We start from the raw sequence: 7,864 nt of genomic DNA, 5'->3' as shown, positions 1-7,864 counted from the left end.
AGATGGCCAGGTAATTTAGCATTTTTACAAGGTTGGTTTTGGCATCTTGGTTGATGCTTTTAAAATTTTCAAGCCTCTCGGCTGTTATCTTGACCCATTATCTTTACCACCAAATGGGTTGCTGCCTTGGTATAAGAAAAATTATTTTGGTTATTGCAACAACCATAGGGGAGAAAGTGAAATGCTGCTCAAGGAGAGTCTTCACCCATCCCACCTCCACTGTACACTAATAGGGGGAATGTAGCCACCAGCTGACATGTTTCACGCCAACCTAGGTGTTTAATCAAAGCTCTTGAGCTATGAGTAAGTGCCTAGGTTGGCATGAAATGTGTCAGCTGGTGGCTAAATTACCTCATCTGTACATTGTGGATTGTCATCATGAATTGGGAATCTAGTAAAGGTGATTTTATGGAAGTGCGGCCAACCAAACTATTTACACCACAACCATAGGGTAGAGTTAAAATATTTGGTTGAGGTCATGTCTGTCTTTGCATTGAGGTTAAACTGCCAGAGGGAAGCGACTACATGTGACACTTGTAAGATACTATTCAGCACACCATTTGGAATACCTAAGCCCTTTACCTCCTGTGATTGTAGGCAGTATGGGCTAATTCCTCCAATTTGTCTTACAGAGGCACTGAAATCTTTGCTTTCTATGGAGAGCAGAATCTTAACCTACTAGTCCTCTAATGTAGTGGCTTTCAACCCCAGTCCTCAAGTACCTCCCAACAGGCCAGGTTTTCCTTTATCTTGCACAGGGTGCTTTAAATCTGAGTCAATGGCTTGGTGTTTTGGACAATTTTTTTTTTTTTTTTTTAATTCCCAAAACTTGGCCTGTTGGTGGTACTTGAGGACTGAGGTTGAGTACCACTGCTCAATGTAAGCAAACACCAGGTGCTTGTAAAAAGGAGAAACTGATTGAAACCTGACTTTACAGTAGTCTGTTTTGAGCTTTGGTGGTCTGTATACAGCTAGAGAAGTTGGTGGTGACCACTTTCACTGCTCATTAAATACACATTTTGATATCCATAGTCTGGCCCCAGGAGCACATTCAATTCCTGCCCATGGTCCATAACTGAAACATTCAGCATTTGTGCTCAAATGTTGGTGAGGTGTAGTTTACTTCTGAATGTAAAACAATTTGGGTTAACATTTCACTGGGTACAGTAATAGGCACCTTCTAACTACACTTTGAACGTAACTAGTCTCTTTAACTGGAGTCTGGTACTGTAAAGGAGGCTTAACTAAGACTTCATAAAACATGGAGAGGCTTGGCTCTACATATTGAAATTGTTAGGCCAACTAGACCTCTAAGGTTTTTGAATAGCCTGCCCTAGCTGAATTGTACAAAAGAATATAAATGTAAGGTCAGAACAAAAACGTACACCTTGTACACATGGGATTTAAATGGCAGAACACTTGGCATATGTGCCTTGTACCAGCCTGGAGTTGGAGGTACAGCAAACAAGTGCTAAGCATATTCTCCTTGGTTTGTGTTACTGACTAGCCATGGCAGAGTTAAGACTAAAATGATACTTTGAATAATTCCCAATGCTGGGTGTTGGTTTTGTTTTTACAGGCAATATTCAGTGTTCTTTTTTTGGAATCCCAACACGCTTGAAAACTGCATCCACTTTACTGATCTTTAAAACCCCATATACAGCAACCATAGACAGTGGGAGCCAGGGAACAGTCCAACGTGTTTCACACTGTTAGCACTTATTCATGAAGTCATAAATTATCACTAGCGGGACGAAACATGACTGTTTCCATGCTCCCACTGTGTCTAAACAGTCAACATGTTTTGTCCCGCTAGTGATGATTTAGGTCTTCATGAATAAGTGCTAACATCGTGAAACACGTTGACTGTTTCCTTGCTCCTACTGTGATTGTTGCTGTATATGGTGTTTTAAAGATTATCAGTAAAGTGGATACAGTTCAAGTATGCAGCTCATTGGCTCCTATTGCAGTTGTTCCACCTGGCTGGATGAATGGTGCTTGCACCTAAAAACTGAAGATGAAAGGGACTGTGTGGCAGACCCACCTGGAGCAGCAGCATACATATTGATTCTGTTTATGGTGCTGGACCACTCTCTAGAAAAGATGGGCAGCTGTAATCTAAATGCTGTAGATGGTAACTGGGACAGCTCCATCCACCCAGCCTTCTAATGTGAATTTGCAGAGCGAGGAGGTGGGGTCAGAACCGCCTGCTACATACCTGAAAATAAAATACAAACCCCACTCCTAACTGAAATGCATGTGTTGTGTGGACTGACACATTAGGCTGGGTTCACGTGTCAGATTGTGACCACCTCTCTATGGAGCTGGTTCACACATCTCCAGAGCAGCTCTGGTACAAATTGCACAGGAGTCCTGTGCGTGTTTTGGTCTGTTTCAGATCCAAATTCAGTAAAAAATTTGGGCTGATAACGGTGAACAGGGATGCATGGGTCCCCTGCTGTCACTGTGAACCCAGCCTAACAGTGACACATGGCAAGTAGCAGCCTGTGACATTTGTGGTGGATGTACAAAGTGGTAAGTTCTGCTGAAACGCTTTTGTGTGGGGTAGCAGGTGAGTATGTATTGGTTTACTGTCTGGCTAGAATGTAAAGTTTTTATACTACCTTCCTCTGAAAATGCTAGTTGCTTAGCTCTCATGTATTGACTCAAGTTGTTTGAGTTACTTACCTGAACCGTTTCACAACTGAAGACCAAAATGCTGGTTGTCCTCCTTTATTCCACGTCCTGACTCTGCCACTAATGGAATTGGCATGGCAGCCAGGTAAGTATTTTCAGATAGAGGCTACTTTTTGGAAGTTTGTGTAATTCTGTTGGTAATACTTTTCTTTCAAAAGATGCTGCCTTCTCCCATAACCTTGACCACCTCTGCAGTGATTCTTCTGTCAGTTTCCATCAAACTGTCATCTATAAAAAAAGGGGTGGGAGGAGAGTTGGGGACATCACCCCCTTCAATATGTGAATCGACTTGGCCCTAATGACTTTTTTTTAATTACAAAGGTTTATTGAAAACAGTGGTCATATTACAACAATATAATGCCAAACATAGTCATTGGACATGTTTCAAGTCTACCATCCAACACTTGTGTGTAAAACAAGAACCTGATTGGGTCACTCGATCATGTTTGATTTCCTTTGTTCTGCTCATACAGGGAACAAAGTATGCTGCAAATAGACACTGTTAAGCCTGTCTTAAGTGTAATTAAAGTAACCATGTAGGTTTGATAGAGGAAATATAGAAATGAAACGTTGAAAAGGAATAGCAAAGAAAGAGGCGTTTCAGAAATACTGTGAGATTGCTAGGTTTTCACTCATTGTTCAGGTATTTGTAAGGGTCTTGGAATCAGCAGACTATTTAGACTACCCATACTCTCGCATTTCTCTATATTTTTGTGTGCTATGTCCTGCAATTCATTCATGGCGTGTATGTTAAGCAACCACTCTTTGATATTGGGTGTTTTTGTGGTCTTCCAGTATCTGGGAATCAGGGCTTTTGCAGCGGTAAGAAGAAATCTTGTTAAGGATCTTTTGTATCTTTTCATTGTACCTTGTGAAATATTTAATAGGCAGCAAGCAGCCGTTAACTGAATTGAAGTCTCAGTGATATGTTTAAAGTGGAGTTCCACCCACTTTTACAACTCTTCAGCATCCCTCACTAAACTGTGCACTGTAAAATAATTGGATATTTTTTAATTTTTTTTTCTCAGCACCTACTGTATATCTGCTGTATTCATTTTTCACTTCCTCCTCCCTGGCTGCGGCCCATCGCATCATTTCCTGTTTGCAATGCCTTCTGGGAAGGGGCGGCAACTTCCTCTGAAACTGCTGTTACTATGAAAACCTGACCTGAAACCTATTACACTGCTTGCGCTGCACTGAGCATGTGCGAGATCTGCAAGGATGAGATCCAGGAAGAAATACAGTCTGGCTTCAGATGCCCACGGCCTGCTGTAAGTTTATAAAATAACAAACTACTGCTATAAACCAACAAATCAGATCTTAGTTTACAGACTAACTTTCTAGCTTACATTAAGCTTGTGTATTATAGGGGTATTTTTATTTAAAAAGTATAATTTCGGCCGGAACACCACTTTAAGTCACAAACCTTTTGCCAAAATAGATGTATTGGCCCTAGTGATTGACCTCTAGGTCAAATTAACACCAAGCAAATTTACATAACATCAGTTATTAAAATATATATTTTTTTTTTTATATAAATGCAACAAAGATGAGTACAAATGGCAACTGCCTAACCTATAATTGGCCTTAAAGCGGAGTTCCACCCAAAAGTGAAACTTCTGCTCATCTGATTCCTCCCCTCCGGTGCCACAATTGGCACCTTTTTCAGAGGGGAGGGGGGTGCAGATACCTGTATTAGACAGGTATCTGCACCCACTTCCGGGAATAGACTCTTGCGGGAATCACAAACACCCTGCGCTGTCTCCTGGGAAACACACAGGTCTCGGGAGATAGCGGGACCACTTAGGATGCGCAGCGCGACTCGTGCATGCGTAGTAGTGAAGCTGCAACGCTTCACTTCCTTATTCCCTCACCGAGAATGGCGGCGGCAGCAGCCAAGAGCCGAGCGATTGCTCGGCTTCAGCTGACGACATTGCTGGACTCCAGGACAGGTAAGTGTCCGTTTATTAAAAGTCAGCAGCTGCAGTATTTGTAGCTGCTGGCTTTTAATAATATTTTTTTTTTTTTTTATTTTTTTTTTCTTCCAGGTGGACTCCCTCTTTAACAGCAAGGAGCACATGGAAGGGCAACACATGTCAAACAAAGAAATTCCCAGCTCGACTTACCAGCCAGCCTGCAACAAACAAAATTATCCTGTCTAACAGTTAACCACTTGCTGACTGCCGCACGAACATTTACTTCGGCAGAATGGCACGGACAGGCTGTAATCAGGAGCAGTGATCAGTGTTGTGTCACACATAGCCCATTTCTCCCCCCCCACAGTTAGAATCACTCCCTAGGAACACTTAACCCCTGCAGCGCCCCCTCCTGGTTAACCCCTTCACTCCCAGTCACATTTACACAGTAATCCATGCATTTTTAATCATACTGATCGCTGTATAAATGTGAATGGTGCCAAAAGTGTCCAATCTGTCCACCATAATGTCTCAGTCACAATAAAAATCGGTGATTGCAGCCATTACTAGTAAAAAAAAAATCATAAAAATGCCATAAAACTATTCCCTATCCTGTAGACGCTATAACTTTTGCGCAAACCAATCGCTTATTGCAATTTTTTTTTTTTTTTTCTTTTTTTTTTTTTTTCTTTTTTTTTTTTTTTTTCCCTCCACCAAAAATATGTAGAAGAATACATATCGACCTAAACTGAGGGGGGGGGGGGGGGGGGGGGGATTTTTCTTTTTTTTTTTATATATTTTGGGGGCTATTTATGTATAATAAAAAAAAAATGCGTTTTTTCAAAATTGTCGCCCTTTTTTTTGTTTTATAGCGCAAAAAATAAAAACCGCAGAGGTAATCAAATACCACCAAAAGAAAGCTCTATTTATGGAGAAAAAAGGATGTCAATTTTGTTTGGGCGCCACGTCGCACGACCGTGCAATTGTCAGTTAAAGTGACACAGTGCTGAATCGCAAAAAGTCCTCTGGTCTTTGGCCAGCCAAATGGTCCGGGGCTTAAGTGGTTAATGTTAAAAACGGGTTTGCAAATATGTACATAAGCTGATATAGCATCCCAGTATTATCTGCAGTCCTGACTCTATAAAGAGTGAGAGCCTCCATTGTAGAAGCACATATACTGTATAATAATGGATAGATGGAGGGCAGGTATGACTGGAGCGAGGCCATCCATCAACCACATAACGACCGCGCCATAGCCAAACGACGGCTACAGCGCGGCTCGATGACGTCCTCCCAGAATCGCGCCCCCTGGAATATCCGTGACCGCCGGGTCCGCATCACGGTAAATGGCCACTGACAGCGGCTGTTTACCACGTGATCGCTCCGTCAAATGACGGAGTAATCACTTGTAAACAAACCGGCGTCATGTCCGGTTCCTCTCTCCCCTCTCTGTACCGATTGGTACGTGAGAGGGGAGAGATCGGGTGCAGCAGCGCTGTGGGCTGGATGTGTAATGCCCACAGCGCTGATCTGTGCCCATTGCAGCCTCATCCAGCCATCCATCCCTAATCAGCAATGCTCATCCATCCATCCATACTCAGCAATACTCATCCATCCACCCTCAGCCATGCCCAGCTGTACCCATCCATTCTAAGCCGTACTCAGTCATACTCAGCCATCCCTATCCATGCCACATCAGTTCTCATCCATGCCATTAGAGTGCCTCACAAAAGTGTAATGGGTAGTCAAATTAGATTTGAAACTTTTATGCCCCTAGAACACCTGATGGTGCTCCCTGCATGTTGGGCCTCTGTATGTGACCAGGCTGTGTAAAAGTCTCCCACATGTGGTATCACCGTACTCGGGAGGAGTAGAAGAATCTATTTTGGGGTGGAATTTTTGCTATGTACATGCTATATGTTAGAAATATTGTATAAATGGACAACTTTGTGTTTAAAAAAAAAAAAAAAAGAGAAAAAAAAAGCGTTTTCATTTTCTTTACACATTTTCGAAAAACTTGTAGAAAAAAAATGACATGTTCAAAATAACTCAACACACAGCCATTAATGTCTAAACTGCTGGCAACAAAAGTGAGTACACCCCTAAGTGAAAATGTCTAAATTTGGCCCAATTAGTCATTTTCCCTCCCCGGTGTTTTGTGACTTGTTAGTGTTACAAGGTCTCAGGTGTGAATGGGGAGCAGGTGTGTTAAATTTGGTGTTATCGCTCTCACTCTCTCATACTGGTCACTGGAAGTTCAACATGGCACCTCATGGCAAAGAACTCTCTGAGGATCTGAAAAAAAAAAAAATTGTTGCTCTACATAAAGATGGCCTAGGCTATAAGAAGATTGCCAAGACCCTGAAACTGAGCCGCAGCACGGTGGCCAAGACCATACAGCAGTTGAACAGGACAGGTTCCACTCAGAACAGGCCTCGCCATGGTGTACCAAAGCAGTAAAGTGCACGTGCTCAGCGTCATAGTCAGAGGTTGTCTTTGGGAAATAGATGTATGAGTGCTGCCAGCATTGCTGCAGAGGTTGAAGGGGTGGGGGGGTCAGCCTGTCAGTGCTCAGACCATAAGCCGCACACTGCATAAAATTGGTCTGCATGGCTGTCATCCCAGATGGAAGCCTCCTCTAAAGATGATGCACAAGAAAAGCCTGCAAGCAATTTGCTGAAGACAAGCAGACAAGGACATGGATTACTGGAACCATGTCCTGTGGTCTGATGAGACCAAGATAAACTTATTTGGTGGATGGTGTCAAGCGTGTGTGGGGGCAACCAGGTGAGGAGTACAAAGACAAGTGTTTCCTGTCGCATCATGGCAGCATACACGTTGGGTTGTGACTCCGCCTCCACAACCTGATAGGACCACATAGCTATAAATTAGAGAGTAGGCACCTGCCCCAGTATTCTCTTATTTTTCCTCACCTGTCAGGACGCACGGATCAGCACCCCCTTACCGCTTCGCCCCAGCCAGGTTCTAGCCTCTCCTGGGTGGAAGTCCTTCTTGTACAGCCTCTAAACGAGCTAAATGGAAGGAGCCCCACTCTGGTGGTCTCAGGGGCACTCATCTCATCTTAAACTGTTGCCAGAAGACAAGCCTTAAACAGGCTTCAAGTGCAAACAGCCCGCAAAAGCCTTAAACAGGCTTGCTGGAGGATTGGCCAGGGAACCATCTATATGGCCTCAAGAAAGTAAGCCTTAAACAGGCTTCATTGTGTGCAGCGGTCTCCATGTTCCCCCCCC

Source organism: Aquarana catesbeiana, linkage group LG03 (genome assembly GCF_042186555.1).
Source record: "Aquarana catesbeiana isolate 2022-GZ linkage group LG03, ASM4218655v1, whole genome shotgun sequence".
NCBI classification, from domain to species: domain Eukaryota; kingdom Metazoa; phylum Chordata; class Amphibia; order Anura; family Ranidae; genus Aquarana; species Aquarana catesbeiana.
The sequence above is the reverse complement of the archived record's forward strand: the minus strand, read 5'-3'. Positions refer to the sequence as shown.